Source organism: Rhinolophus sinicus, linkage group LG12, assembly GCF_036562045.2.
Source record: "Rhinolophus sinicus isolate RSC01 linkage group LG12, ASM3656204v1, whole genome shotgun sequence".
In the NCBI taxonomy this organism is placed as follows: domain Eukaryota; kingdom Metazoa; phylum Chordata; class Mammalia; order Chiroptera; family Rhinolophidae; genus Rhinolophus; species Rhinolophus sinicus.
Genome location: NC_133761.1, coordinates 49460438 through 49476763, shown reverse-complemented (window position 1 = coordinate 49476763; position 16326 = coordinate 49460438). Strand labels below are relative to the sequence as shown.

At 36.1% G+C, this 16326-nt stretch overlaps 1 protein-coding gene across 2 annotated transcripts in view; it reads left to right on the top strand.

Moving 5' to 3' along the window:
• GREM2 (gremlin 2, DAN family BMP antagonist) overlaps positions 1-16326 on the top strand; it is a 107347-nt gene that overhangs the window by 54236 nt on the left and 36785 nt on the right. Inside the window, exon 2 of one of the 2 annotated variants that reach the window (XM_074316784.1) lies at positions 1271-1343. The exons of the other annotated variant lie outside the window; for it this stretch is intronic. The gene's annotated coding sequence lies outside the window, so the exon portion shown is untranslated. The remainder of the gene's footprint in view (positions 1-1270; positions 1344-16326) is intronic. 2 annotated transcript variants of the gene reach the window in all.

Here is a 16326-nt window from a genome sequence, read left to right as displayed (position 1 = left end):
TTTATTGAATATACACTATTAGGATATGCTGTAGTAGAACTCTTACAAGCTACAAGGACCTAAGCTACAAATCACACAGCTAATTTTTGTCATACCTTAGAAAAATAAATTTGACAGGGAAAGGAAGAGCCAAAACTATTAAATTGAAAGTGATTAAAATATCTTGGCAATTAAAATTTATCTACTCTGTGGGAATTATGAATTTATTACACTTTTTGCATCTGTTTAAAATCATGTTCTTTTCCAAGGATAACGGGTAAGTAGTTAATGAATAAAATACTTTAAAATCTTCCCGGTAGAAGTTTTTTAAACTCTCAAATCATTGAAGGCCCATTTTACATTTATCTCTTGATCTGTTGATAAGTTTCCTTTAAATATATCATCCACATCCAAAATATGGGTGACGTCAACATTCTCTGGAGTACGCACTCAATTCTAGTTCATCAACAACTTTCTATCCTCAGAGGCAGTAGGAGGGCATACCAAACACTGCTGCAGTTTCATCTTACATGATTCCTCTCTGATTTGTCTTGGTGCTAAATATTCTCATTTTTTTCAAACACTCAAATTATTTACAACACTTTATAAACCAACAGTGATGCATTTTCACACTGTCAATAACAATAGATAATTCAAATACTTTTAGCCTTGTACTTTGTTCCAGACCCTGTTTTGCATATATGAACTATATTCAGTCCTTTATAACAACCCATTTTAGAGATGTGAAACCAGGACTTGAACCCAGGCCTGTTTGGGCCCCCAAATTCTGCATTCTTCAATGCTACAAAATGTGACCTCCCAGTGTATACTCATAATTCCTAAACTATGACTGATTCTTAACATTAGCTTAACTAATGGGGGATGTGGGAGGAAGGGGCAAATATGCCAGGTGAAATTCCAAAATAGAAAAGATGTTGTAATTATTGAAATGAGATATAACTGTTAAGAATATGTGAAATCTACTGTCAAATTGTGAAACTTAAATCTCAGGTCTGTTTTTTGTGACCATGTAAAAATTGCAATTTTTATAACAATTTAATAACTGCTTGTACTCGGCCTATGTAAATGTGTTTGTTCATGTCAATATTTATTCATGAAAAATATTGCTTATTTAGATAAGCTCAGTGGGGGTTGGGAGCTACCACTATTACAACCAAATAATGTAGAATCTATGAAAAAAAATCTATCACACTATACCTATGTTTCTGGGGTACCATTCTGGAATAAATTTCAGTTCTCTGAACTAATCCAACATTTGTCTGTTTACCAGCTTTTCTGCCTAGGATTCCTGTGCTGAAGTCTGAAAAGTCTTAGGATTATACTAAAGAGAGTCTCAGAATTAAGTAAGTAGAACTCAGGAACTATGTAATATCTGAAAGTTATAGAACATGACAACTTTTTAAAAGCTTATTTAGTGATCACCTATAATCCTCATTTCTTGTGAAATTAACTAGGGATTTTTAAAATCTGAATTTTGAGTTTAGCTGCTGAAAGCTTCCAAATTAAAAATATGTTTTTTTCTAGAAATTACAGGCCAGTATTTCTGATGAACATAGTTGCAAAAATCCTGAACAAAATATTAACAAACCAAATTCAACAGAATATTAAAAGGATCATACACCATGATCAAGTGGGATTTATTTCTGGGATGCAGTGATGGTTCACAATATACAAATCAATAAATGTGATACACACAATAACAAAATGAAGGATAAAAATTATATGATCATCTCACTGGACACAGGAAAAGTAGTTCACAAAATACAGCATCTTGTCATGACAAAAAAACAAAACAAAACAAAACAAAACTCCATAAATTAAGCATGGATGGAATGTACCTCAACATAATAAAGGTAATATATGACAAGCCCACAGCTAACATCATCCTCAAAGGCAAAAACTGAAAGTTTTTCATTTCAGATCAGGAACAAGACAACAATGCCCATTCTGACCACTTTTATTTAACGTACTGCTGGAAATCCTAGCCACAGCAATTAGGTAAGAAAAAGAAATAAATCAGAAAGGAAGAGTGAAATTGTCACTATTTGCAGATGACATGATTTATATATAGAAAATCCTAAAGAGTCCATCAGAAAAACTGTTATACATAATAAACAAATTTAGTAAAATTGCAGGATACAAAATCAATATACAAAATTCAATTGCATTTCTGTACACTAACAAGGAACTATCAGGAAGAGAAATTAAGAAAATAATTCCATTTACAACAGCATCATAAACTAAAATACTTAGGAACAAATTTAACTAAGGGGGTGAAATATCTATACCCTGAAAACTATAAGACATTGATGAAAGAAAATGAGGAAGACACAAATAAGTGGAAAGAAAGTCCATGATTATGGAGTGGAAGAATTAACAGTGTTACAGTGTCTACACTACCCAAAGAAATCTACAGATTCAATGTAATCCCTATCAAATTTTCACTGGCAGTTTTTTACAGAAATAGAAAAAAATAATCCTAAAATGTATATGGAACCAAAAAAGACCAAAATGGCCAAAACGGTCTTCATAAAGAAGAACAAGTATGGAGGCATCATACTTAATGATTTCAAACTATATTACAAAGTTATAGTAATCAAAACATTATAGTATTGAATAGAAACAGACATACAGATCAACACAATAGAGAGCCCAGAAATAAACCCCCACGTATATGGTCAATTAATTGTTTTAAAAGGCGCCAAAAATATACAATGGAGACAGGATAGTCTCTTTAATAAATGGTGTTGGAAAACTGGACAGATACATGCAAAATAATGTCAGAATATCCCTATCTCACACCATATACAAAAATCAACTCAAAATGAATACACTCAAATGTAAGACCTGAAACTGTAAAACTCCTAGAAGAAAACATAGGGGGTAAGCTCCTTGACAATTGACATTGGCCTTGCCAAAGACATTTTGCATTTGACACCAAAAGCAAAGTCAAGAAAAGCTAAAAGTCAATATCAAACTGAAAAGTTTCTTCTGCACAACAAAGAAAACCATCTACAAACCACATACCCAATAAGGAGTAATATCCAAAATACATAAAGGAGTCACACAACTCAATAGCAAAAAGTGTATATTAAATAAACACATAAATAACCCAATTGAAAAATGGACAAAGGACCTAAATAGACATTTTCCCAAAACATACAAATAAAAAAACAGGTACATGAAAAGGTGCTCTACTTCACTAATCATCAGGAAAATGCAAATCAAAACCACAATTAAATGCCACTTCACAGCTGTTAAGATGTTTACTATCAAAAAGTCAAAAGAGAAAAAGGCTTGTGAGGATGTGGAGGAAAGGGTGGCAATGTAAACTGCTACAGCCACTATGGGAAAGAGTATGGAGATTCCTCAAGAAATTAAAAATAGAACTATCAAACAATCCAGCAATTCCACTTCCAGCTACATACCCAAAGAAAATGAAATTGCATCTTAAAGGGATATCTGTAGTCTCCTATACATTGCAGCATTATTCACAATAGCCAAAGGATCCAACCTAAGTGTTGGTCGGCAGATAAATGGATAAAGAAATTTTTTTTTCCTAAAAAAATAAGGAAATTCTGCTATTTGTGACAAATGGATGAACCTGGAGGGTATGATGCTATTGAAGGAAGCCAGACAGAGACACACAAATATTTCATGGTATCACTTATATGTGGAATCTAAAAAAAAAAGAAAAAAATTAAAAAGTCAAACTTAGAAAAAGAGAGTAGAATGGTGTTTGCTAGAGGCTAGGTGGTGGGGGAAATGGGAGGAGGTTGGTAAAGGGATTCAAACTTCCAGCTATAAAATGTAGAAAGTCTGAGGGTCTGATATATAATGTGACTATATTTGGTAATACTGTATTGTGTATTTGAAATTTGATGAGAGAGTAGAACTTGTGTTCTTACCAAAAATAAAAAAGAAAGAAAAAGGGTTGTTTTAAAAAGCCTTTTCTGCTTTCTACTTCTTGTTCTTGATGACCGTACTGAGCCAGAAAAAGAAAAATCACATTAAAAAATATACCAGGGGTGCCAAAAAATATATATACACATGACTTGTATTCATCTTTGATTATTGGTATATATTGAGTACTATAAATTTAATACAGTTTTTTCCTTTCTTAAAATGTGTATACATTTTTTTGGCACCCTCTGTACACCCTGTGGAGCTATTTGTAACACATTTTGATAATTATAAGAGATATAAAGACAAATCAGATCCAGCTTTTGCTCCTAAAAGAAGCTAAAATCAAATGGAAGAAAAATAAGGCATAGAAAGGATAAACGTATTTATCAATCATTATAATAAAGTCACAAGATGATCAACTTCCAATGAGATGTGCAGTGCAAGGGAATTGCTATGTGACTGGGAGAAGGAGGCAATCATCTCGTTTCTTTGGGTTAGTCAGGGCAGAGAAGTCGTTTGCCTATTCTGGCATCATTTGTCCTCCATAGACTGTGTGTCATGAAGCCACGGACTGTATATGCTTTTTTCCTTCCAGTAGTTCCAGTACTTGGCACCATTTTGGCTCATAGGTGATTGATAAATATTTTTTGAATTAACTAATTCATTCATTGTTTCATTAATACATTCAATCTTTTGTATCTTCCCCACTGCTCTTCCAGAGTTTTAAATTCTCATTAGTTTTTTTTTTTTTATTGTCTTTTGCATAATAGCCATTCTAACAGGTGTGAAGTGGTATCTCATTGAGGTTTTGATTTGCATTACCCTGATGACTAATGACGTTAAGCATCTTTTCATATGTCTGTTGGTCACTTGTATGTCTTCTTTGGAGAAATCGCTTCATGTCCTCTGTCAATTTTTTTTATCAGATTGCTTATTTTTTGTTGTTGGTGTTAGTGAGTTGTATGAGTTCCTTATATATTTTGGATATTAATCCCTTATCAGATATATCATTTGTGAACATATCCTCCCATTAGGTAGTTTGCATTTTGTTTTGTTAATGGTTTCCTTCACTGTCCAGAAGCCTTTTCATTTGATCAAGTCTCATTTGTTTATTTTTGCTTTTATTTTTCTTGCTTCAATAAGACATACCCAGAAAGATATTACTAGGACTAATGTAAAAGTATTTACTTCCAATGTTTTCTTCTAGGAGTCTTATGGGTTCAGGTCTTACATTTAAGTCATTAATCCATTTTCAGTTTATTTTTGTATATGGTATAAGAGTGCTCCAATTTCTTTTTTTTCTCTTTTATTTTTTCTTTTCTCTTCTTTTTTTTTGCATATTCCTATTCTTCCAACACAATTTGTCAGAGAGACTGTTGTAATTGTTCCCCCTTTATTTCCTATTTTATTCATTTGTGCTCACTCCTTTTTATTCTTGATGAGTCTGGCTAAAGGTTTGTCAATTGTATTTATCCTTTTAAAGAACTAGCTCTTAGTTTCATTGATCTTTTAAATTGTATTTTTAGTCGCATTTCATTTATTTCTGTTCTGATCTTTATTATTTCTTTTCCTCTACATACTTTGGGTTGTGCATGTTCTTATCTTGTTCCTTTATGTATAAATTTATACATAATTTTTCTTGTTTCATAAGATAGGCTTGTATTGCTATGAACTTCCCTCTAAAAACTCCTTTTACTGCATCCCTTAAATTTTGGGAAGTTGTTTTCATTTTCATTTGCCTCAAGGTAGTTTTTAGTTTCCTGTTTGATTTCCTCTTTAATTTATTGGCTGTTTAATCGCATGTTGTTTAATCACCATGTATTTGTGTTTTTTCCAGTTTTCTTCCTGGAGTTGATTTCTAGGAATGGCTTAATGCCATTCTGGTCAAAAAATAAGCTTGATATAGTTTTGGTCTTCTTGAATTTACTAAGGATTGTTTTGTGGCCTAATATGTGGTCTATTCAGGAAAATGTTTCACGTGCTTTAGATAAAAATGTGTTGTCTGCAGTTTGGGGAAGAAATGTCCTATAAATGTTTGTTAAATTGATCTGCTCTACTGGGATATTTAAGGCCATTATTTCCTTATTAATTTTTTCTCTGGATGATCTATATATTGAGGTTAGTGGGGTATTAAAGTCCCCTACTATTATTGTTTACTGTAAATTTCTGCCCCCCATATCCATGAATATTTGCTTTATATATTTAGGTGCGCCTATGTTGAGTACATAGATATTAATAATTACTGTATCCTCTTCTTGAAATGAACCCTTTATTATTATGTAATGTCCTTCTTTGTTCATGTACATTCTTTGCTTTAAAGTCCATTTTGTCTTTCTTTTCATTTCTATTTGCATGGAATGTTTTCTTCCATCCCTTCACTTTCAGTCTGAGTGTGTCCTTCAGCCTAAAGTGAGTCTCTTGTAGGCAGCATATAAATGGGTCTTGTTTTCCTATGCATTCAGCCACCTTATGTCTTTTCGTTGGAACATTTAGTCCATTCACATTGAAAGTAATTACCAATTGACACATTGGAAGTAATTACCAAAATGACAATTACCATTATTGTCATTTTCTTAACATTTTTGGTTGTTTTTATAGTTCTTCTCTGTTCCTTTCTTTTCTTACTCTCTTTCCTTTTGGTTTGCTGGTTTTCCTTAATGTTTGGTTTGGGTTCCTTTCTCTTAATCTTTTTGTGTGTTTTTGTAGGTTTTCGGTTTCTGATAACCATGAGGTTCATTTCTATTCATCTGTATGTACAGCACTCTGTTTCAGGCTGATAGGTATTTAATTTCAAACATACTCTTAATGCACTACATTTTTACTCTCCCTCCACACTTTGTGTTTGACGTCATATTTTATATCTTTTTTGTGTATTCATTGACTATTTATTGTAATTATAGTTCAGATTGCTACTTTTGTCTTTCAGCATTCATAATTGCTTTTGAAGTGGTTAATTCACTTTGTTTAGTATATATTTGCCTGTACCAGTGAGATTTTTTTCTTTCCTGTATTTATTTTCTTATTTCTGATGATGGCCTTTTCTGTTCCTTTATTCTACTCTCAAGTTTGTTGAGCATCTTTTTGACCATTTATTTGAAATCTTTATCAGGCAAAAGAAAAATTTTTTTTAATCTCTGTTTCATTAGAGATTTTCTGCAGGGTTTTTTCTTCTTCTTTCATTTGGGGCATATTCTTCTGTCTCCCAATTTTGTTTTACTGTCTGTGTGTTCCTATGAGTTAGATGAAATAGTCTCTCTCAATCTTGCGAATGTGGGCTCTGTGTACACTGTGTGCCAGGTGATGTTGGCAGGCCAGTTGTAGTTGGGAGGTGGGGGGCAGGCAGTTTCTAGGTTGTTGCCTGGCCAAAAGGAGCAGGTTCTGGGGGCAGGGCAGCCCGATGTACACACATGTGTGGTAGCCCCTTGTGATTCTGGCCGTCCATAGCCAGCACGGATCAGTGCAGGGTAGTCTGGTATGTGTATGCTTCTTCTCCCTGCTTACCTGTGCGGGGTTGCCCAGTGCATGCATGCTTCACCTTGTTGCTTTGTCTGTGCCTGATCTAGGTCTAGACAGCACTGCCCAGCGCTGCCCCTACTAGTTATATACTTCCTCACAGCAGGGCAGCCCTGTATATGCACACCCGGCCCAGTGGGTGTGCACAGCAGCGCCCCTTAATACCTGCTGGATCAGTTTCCAGGTGGAAGGGTCCTGTGTGCATGTGCTATGGCATCCTTCTATTCCTGCTAGAGCTACGTCTAGGAAGGGAGACTGGGGATGTGCTACAACAGTCATGCAGGTCAGCTAGAGCACCTGGATAGAGCTCTCGCATGCTGTCCAAGGGCAGGGGAAATGTAAACAATGACACTCCCTGGTTTCTCTGATCCCTGAGAGCTCCCTCCGCTCCTGGAGAGCTCTCATGGTTCTCCAACCTTCTCTACGTGGTCTCTTTCTTTTGTTTGTTGTGAAAAAGCTATTCAGTTGTCTCTCAGGAGGAAATGCTCTAAATATTGGTGTACATTTGAGGTGGTCTTAGGAGGGAGCAAGCTCTGCTTCTTCCTATGCACCATCTTGGACTTGCTGGCTACTATCTTCTGAGCATTGCTGGACAAAAGCAGGAAATTGTGCCGTGAGCTTCTTTACAACTTATTAATTTGTAAGCTCACCTGGGTCCTCATGGTTTTAATTTGTCTTAATCATACTTTATCTTGCCAACAGAGTCTGTTCTCACAATTCTATCCCTCTGATGGTCTCACCCCTTTCCATACGTGGAACTCTCTGCTATCTTTACTCCTTGTCTACTCTGCCTGACTCAGACCCACATTTCTCATGGTTTAAAAGCACATATCCAGAACTTCTCGAATCTCTCATTCTTCCATCTTGTCTCCGAGAAGGAGCTTCAAGTCCTCTCATAAGTCATCTTAGTCCTGTAAATCCCCATTTGCTCTTGAATTCTACACTTTCTGATGCTCTAATACACACTATGTTTGTTGTATCTTTAATTTTTCACTCTCTACTGGTTCTTTACCTTGCAGATTTGCTCATATCTCCTATTCTCTCTCTCTCTCTCTCTCTCTCTCTCTCTCTCTCTCTCTCTCTCTCTCTTTTCTCTCTGTCTTTCACACACATAAACACACACACACACACACACTTTCTTATCTTATTCAGTCTAATTCCATTTTCCATCTATACACTTCTTGCTTTACTTCTTCACAGTTTAATCTGACTTTTGTTGCTTCCTTGACAAGATTTTTTCCCCCTAGTGGTTACCAATGACTTCTTAAATACCAAACCCAAAAGTCTTTCTTTCAGTCATTATTCTCCTAGATTATTCCGTATCTCCTAAAATCTCTCCTTTTTTAGTTTCTGTGATTCCATATGGATGTAGTTCTTGATTTTCCTTTGAAGTTTTTATTAAAATGAAATCCATTAGCTTCACTTCTTTCCCTCACTCTTCTTTGAACATTCTTTTTATTTTTTTATTTTTATTTTTTTACAAACTTTTTGCTTTTCTCTTGAGAATCTTATCCAATCTCATGGCTTAAAAGGACACCTTTCCCAAATTTTCAGTCCTGAACTCACTCTTCATCTTTGTCAATTACATACCTCTTACTAAAAGTCCTGTAATTACTTTAAATGCTCAATATCTTAAACTAGTTTCATGTATTTTTTGCCCAAAACCAGTTTATTCATTATATGTATGCTATTGGAAACATTATTTTTCCATTAACCGAAGCCTATAGGTTTTGAATCTTGTACAAAAGTAATACAACATAGACCAGAATATAGGAGCTTTAAGAGAACTACATGCAACATTCTTAAAAATATGAGTAAGAAATTAAATCTGAGCAATTGGGAAAGAATTGGAAGTTTCAGAAGAAAATCTTAGATATTTTTTAAGAGTCAGGGGCTGAAATCCTATTTCTGTGTCTTTTACAGAAACATGAACAAAAATACATATATAACCTCTTTCCTTAAAATAAAAAGTTTATTGCAAAATAAATCATTTTGAGCCTTTCTTTACAATGACTTAACATTCTTATCTTCCTTTATCTTTCTTCTGTTAGATAACTTTTATTATTCTCTCATCCATTTACTCATTTATTCAATAACTGATCAATCAGCATTTACTATGCTGGTGCCTGACTTCTTCTTGGTCCTTTTTTTTTTGTTTTTTTTTTCCATATAATAAGTAGACAACTATATTTTCTCCCAAAGATCTTTCTGTTCCCAGAATTTTCCTTTGAGTACCATATTAATCCTCTTAAAATACTCTTCATGAACATCACTGCTCTGTTAAAAAGCTTTTCATTTATCAAAATCAAATCTAAATTCCTTTGTTTGGCATTTGAGGTTCTTAAAAGTCTGCCCCACTTCCACACCAACCCTCTCTTCACACGTCTCTTTCTAAACTACTTTCATTCTTACGTCAAAATAATCCTCTCTCATCTACTCCTTGTTTTGTAACCAAGCTATGTGCATTCCAGCTTCCAAAGCATTCCTACACACTTGTTGCCAAGAAGACGTCTCATCAGTCTCCCTTTAAATCCCTCTTTTCCTTGTAAGCCCAGGCCAATTTCTATATCTCTCATTAGGCAGTCTACAAGGACCTCAATTATCAGTGTATTCTCTCTCATCTGAATGTATGTGTTAGTAATCATCTGTTCCATTCCTTCCATTAGCAATTTCCACATGATATCCTATATCACTATATATTTTTATACATGTATCTGTGCATTCTCTCTTCCTAACTATGTTATAAGCCCATGAAAGACAAGTTACTTCTTTGTGTTACCACATTTAAGAGAGTACTTAAAAACATTAAGCAGACAAGGCAGGTGTTTAATGCTTATGTCTTAACAACTACTCATTTCAATCTAATCAAAATTTGATTTATCTTCTCATTCCCCCAAAATACCATGGACAGTGCCAACATATTACAGTATGTTTGAGAAATCTATGAGAAGGATGTACACCTTGAAAACACAGATACGTGTAGTGTCATTCATAAGTTTCTCTGTAGTCCATACCTCTGCTGAAGTTAGTGAATTATGTGCAAAATTCTATGGTCGGTACCACGGGAGAGGTGAGATAAATACTGACAGTCTTCCCATTGAGGATCTAGTCTTGTAGACATGTACACATGTTCCTATCCTCTAGAGCTGGCAGTGAGTGGTCCTGTGCGACATGCACACAATGGGCAGTGTAAAGTGATTAAGTGACAGATTCTGTTTAGAGAAACTGAAGGCCTCTGCAGAGGGATTGAGGAGAAATTAACAGTTTTTAATGAATTAGGTCTGTTTGAAACATTAGGTATTGAGGCTTAAAATAATAAGTAGTATTACTTTGTTAATTAAACAAGTTTGTCAGTGGTTTTTGTTCCATATTATTTTTCTGTTTATGAAATGAGTTGGGATAGGTGATGTTTTGAACGTTGAGAATTGTATAACGTTTTATGGGCTGAAAGAATAGGAAGATCCAGAGATTTCTGTTAGTTCTTTACAACACATGCATGAACATGAATCATACATAAAATAACACTGGTGATATAGATAGGAAAAAGAAACAGTGCTAGCATCCAGGATGCTAAAAACACTTATTTTTAAACTCCAAAGATCGTGAAAGAGATGTGTGAAGGGGTATAGACAAACTTGGAAATGGTTAAAAATACAGGCACAAAATTATTTTTCTTATAATAATAGAAACCACAGATTCATATAAAGAAGTTTTCAAGTCACTGCTGGAGCATTTTGAATATATGAGCCACTTTTAGTTCTGTTCGTATTTCCATAGAAAAGCATATAATATTCTTTTAAAATTATAATAATCTTAATTATATATAGTATTTATCTTACAATATCAAGTTTCAGAAACAGTGCTAGGCTTATATATCAATCCCTCTTGAAATGTAATTACTTAGTTATTCTTATGAAAGATCAATGTCAAGGTAGGTTTAATATTATAGCAAGCTGCCCTTGAAGACATCTTTTGTGTTTGTGTCAAACATTTTTTTCTAAAAGGTGTACTTTGTCCCTAAAACTGACATGAATTATTTGTGATAATTTCTGGACATGTTATTGAACACGTTTCATATTGTGCTTTCTCTGCTTACTCTCCTGAGCTATTGAGCTATGTTAAGGTAAAGAAAGCTTTGCCCAACCTTAGGTAATTCATATTCTGATAGGAGAGGTAAAGTTACCGAAAAGTAGTTATGATATAGTCATCCAGAAAATGTTTTTGAACCCCAGGAAGGAGCGCAGTCTAGGATATTTTGGGAAGCTTCACAGAGAAATTGATACTTTAGTGGGATCTTGAGAATCTGTAGGAAGTAAAAGAAGAAGCTTCACAGAGAAGCTGAATTTTGAGTGGGATATTGCAGCGTTTGTAAGAGTGGAGGGAGTGCTTTCTCCCTCAACGAAATGTAATGAGCACCTTCAATTTATTAAGCTGCATAGATAGATAGATAGATTTTAAAAACTTACAAAGAATAAAAATTTGTGATGTCCAAAGTCAGAAGCAGAAGCAAAGTTTTATGGCAGATTCGCTAAGTCATAATATTCTTATGCCAAAGCTTAAGATGATTCCAATTCTGACAAACTTGAGTGAAAAAATATCCAGAATTATTCATCATTACAAGAAAGGAAGCATCCGTTCCTGAGAAATTAAAATGCTGAATCAATTGCTATAGAGTGGAGAGAAATAGCTCAGCATTCCACACATTTGGAGAGATGCGATTGAGTGACAAATCAGTCATTTTAATTTATGGTTTCCCAATCCCGATGCTATTATGTCAGGGACAAGATAATTCTTTGTTGTGGAGGACTGTTTTGTGCACTGAAGGATACTTAGCGTCATCACCCCTGGCTTCTACCCTCTAGATTCCAGTAGCAATGCACCTTCCAATAGTGACAACCAATACTGACTCCAAATATTGACAGATGTTTTCTGGGAGGGGGAGCGGAGGGGGAGTCATGCCCGATTAAAAACTACTGATCTAATCAATGCATAGTTTGCTTTCCCAGAAATGGGGCTCAGAGTAGCAACGTGGAGAACTGAGTGATAAGGACAGCAGCAGCTCTGCTTGCTTCTAAGTGTGCATTGTCCCAGGCCAGATTACACCCAGCCTAGGACCTGTGGCACAAAACACACTCTGGGCCCTTCTCAACCTTTGTCTCAATGATTCCCTCAGATTTAGAAACAGAAACTCAAGTCATTTTCTTGTCTTGCTGGAAAGAATACAACATCAGTTCTTCAATTCACACCCAGCTTGAGGATTTATCAGTATATTTATTCCAGAAAAAGTATCCTACACTGCATAATCTATAAGGAAGCGGCAGGGGTGGTGGTGGTGGGGGGTGACCTTCACATTTCGGGCCCATTGAAAGTTAGTTTGACCAAACTCAAAAGTAGATCCATCAAGGGAAACAGAATTGAGACAAAAGACAACAGTAAAGGGAAACCCATCATCACGTCCTAGGAAACGAACAAGTCTTTAAACATGGCAGATGGGGCAGAAAACGGAACAGCGCTGAAGAGAAGAGAAGAGGAGAGAGAAGTGAGTAAACCAGCAGGGACTTGAGAATTTGCCTGAAGAGAACGTCCCACAGGAGAAAAGTCCCCTAGCCAGGACTGATGTTCTCGAGGCCTTCGCTTGTTGGCAACCAAAGGAGCAGCTCCAGCCCACCAGGGGCCAACCTTGCCCTGTGGGCTTTCCGTGAACTGCAGCAATCTGTGGGCCCCTTAGAGTTTCCTCTCTCTAGCCTTAAGGCCACATTATCCAGAAATAAGGACATTCATTTTCATCTCAGGCTTCTGAGAATGGTGAAAATGCAACCTGTTGTTATTCGAGCTTATCCAACCCTTTATCCAAGGAAAGTTTTCAAAACAGTTTATGGCCGAGAAAGTCACTTTCTCTTAGGGTTCACTACAAACATGAGCCAAAGACAGGCCATGCTATTCCTCAGATTGAAAGCCTATCTTCTTTTAATCTGAAAAGACAAAGTGGGAAGATGCCATGACAGCAGAAGAACAAAACAGAAGAATTCTCATTCTTGCCGGTAGCGTAGGAAATACACTGACTAGTGCCATCTCCTTCCGTAGTCCCTGTCTTCTTTGAAGAAGTACTTTTTTTCTTTGGGTTTAGATGTTGTTTAACGTGTTCTCTGCTACTCACAGTAGAGATTCCAGTCCTACTAAAACACAGACTCCCAGCTCAATTTTCCACCAGCAAGGAAACAGCCCATTCAAGGGCAAATCTTCTGGTTCTGTTTTGTTTGTTTTTTCGGTTCTATTCATGTTTTTCTCTCCTCTTCACTTGGCAGGGATTGAAGGACTAACAATGTCCCACTATCCACCCCCTCTTTAGAAAAGGAGCTCTTCAATGCAATAAGTTAGTCTAGACAAAGAAAATTAATGTAATTAGTAGAAAGCTTGCAAATGTACTGTGTAGGAGGCCCTGTCATTACAGACCCTCACCCAGACTCCTGTGGTTTGGTGTGTGTACAGAATGATACTTCTGGGTTTCCTCTCTGTAGAGAGGAATAAAATAATACTGGGTTTCAATTAGAGACATAACTGCGATTTAGTCAGGGGCATAGAACAGGGTGGCTGCCAGCTATGCCGAGCTAATGTCACAAGACATGGGATGCTGAGGCATCTGAGTTACCACAGCCCTCACACTCAATAAGACACCCAAGACTGGCAATTAGAATGCAGACAGAGCAAATATTTACATTTTGAGAAAACAAAAGAGGAGGAATCAACAACAGAATGAATCAAAACCACAAGATCTCAGATGTGGGCAAGCAAAGTGTCCCTGTCAGTGTGAAGCAGAAAGGCAGAATCAATTTCCAGTATTTGCAATTCAGAGATCTAGATGACTGGCAAATTTACAATAACAGTGCAGTTGATAATCTCTACTTCATTCATGTTACACGGAGTTTAACATGACAAGTCAATTGCCCTTTTCCTCCTTCCACCCTCCAAAGCCTACTAGTAGCTCCAAGTCATTTCTTCACCATGTGTATGTGAATTATGTGTTCCAGAGAGTCTGAATACATTATTTCAAGAGGGTCTTCCAAAGTCCTAGACAGGCTCACGCATATTTTAAAACCATGTATCAGTTCATAAATTCATTGTGCTCAAGAGCCTGTGTTCTGAATGATCAGAGAATGTGGTAAGATCTAAAATTAGACGCAAGTTAGGGCCTTGGATGGGGGTCCAGGAAAGGAGCGAGATGTTTGGCTCCTTTTTCCTCCAGAAGAGAGTAGGTAGATATGTTACTCTGTTTTTCTGAGTAGTTTGAGGCAGTTCACTCAGGCAAGTTGAGAGAATGGTTCTGGAGAAGGGGAGAATATCCTGGATCGTCAGGCACATACAAAGGAGACTTGTGACCAACAGGAAGAGCCTAAGTCAGTCTTTGTAACTGGGATGAGGATTAAGTTTTGACCAATTTGGCATGAACCAGGCTATTATAAGAAATCCAGAGGGGGTAATAAATAAAGATGGAATGATTGAGGCCTGGCTAGTGAGGAAAAGCGGCTCTGTGCACATGGCTTGACTTTAACATGGCAAATGATGCTAACGTTCCCCGTCCAAATGTCTCTAATTCTGAAATTCTATAAGCATGAGATGGTGTCTCAGCCCCTTTTGATCTACATCAACTCATAATGGATGTCTGCCATGCGCTTGGCATCGGTACTTGGGAAAATGACTTTGCTGCCAATTATCTGATAACTGTTATTTCATTTCTAAAATGCAATATCTAAAAATTGTTCATTTGAGAGATGTTTCAAAGCATTTTTAGCCAGTGTGCCAAGTTTCAGATTCATTTTGGGAGAGCCCCATACACATAGTATTTCACTCAATTTAATATTTTTTAAATAGGTAACATTGAGTACATGCTGTCTGTCAAACCCCATTCTAAAAAGTCTTTCCATGTCCTTAACACAAATGCGGGCAGGGGGAGAATTTGATGATTCCATGCTTTTGTCAACCTTTCCCAGGTTACTGAAGCTAAGGAAGGGAACTATTCTTAGTTCTACTTAAATGAGTTGACATTGTTCGGGGAATAATCAGTCAGGAAAGAGCTAAGAAGCAGCATTCTCGAGAGGATAAAAACATCTGAGAGTCAAAACAGAACCACAGACCTTAGCAACTGGGGCGCACTCAGCCTGAACTCCTGAACTTTTTAAAGTTAGTTGGTATGTAATAAGAGTAACTAAATTTAAGGTCAATGCGGCTGAGAAATTTTACTTTCTAGACAATCCTACTTCAACTTGTTCCTCTCTCTACTTATTGAATTTGAATTCTATTGTTTCAAACATATGAAATCTACTGATGTTTAATGTTTCTTTAGTTTAAGAAAGCATAATGCAGTCTTTTTATTGGGGTGATGGAGTCTGTCAATCATTTTAGGATTCAATGTCTGAAGCAAAGTTCTATAGAGAACATTATGGAAGTTATCGCATAAATCATGGGTAGTCTACAGGATTTATATTATTAATGTTTTTCCATTTTTATAATAGAGTAGTACACCCTCACTTTTTGTAGAGGTTAATGAACTCTTTTTGTTGTTTTTTTGGCCACTAGCTTCCTTTACCCCTTATAGCACTGTTTCCTGCATTTACCATGCTTCTTAAGCTCTCATCCTATTTCCATATCTGTGTTCTTTCAGTAGACAGCTTCAGAGAACAGAGAAGCGACCAGGCATGAATTCCCTCATCCTTAAAATTCACATCCCTCCCCAGCTAACAATTCTTTTCTCCTTACTTCCCATCTCAGAGAATGAGGTTATCTAATCTTGTCCAGCATTCTTTCTTTCCTCTATATTCACACTCCCCCTAGTTTTGCTCTCAATGTTAAACATATTCAAATAGCTCCCATTTTAAATTTCACATCTGGAAAAGGTAAATAAAAGAAAGG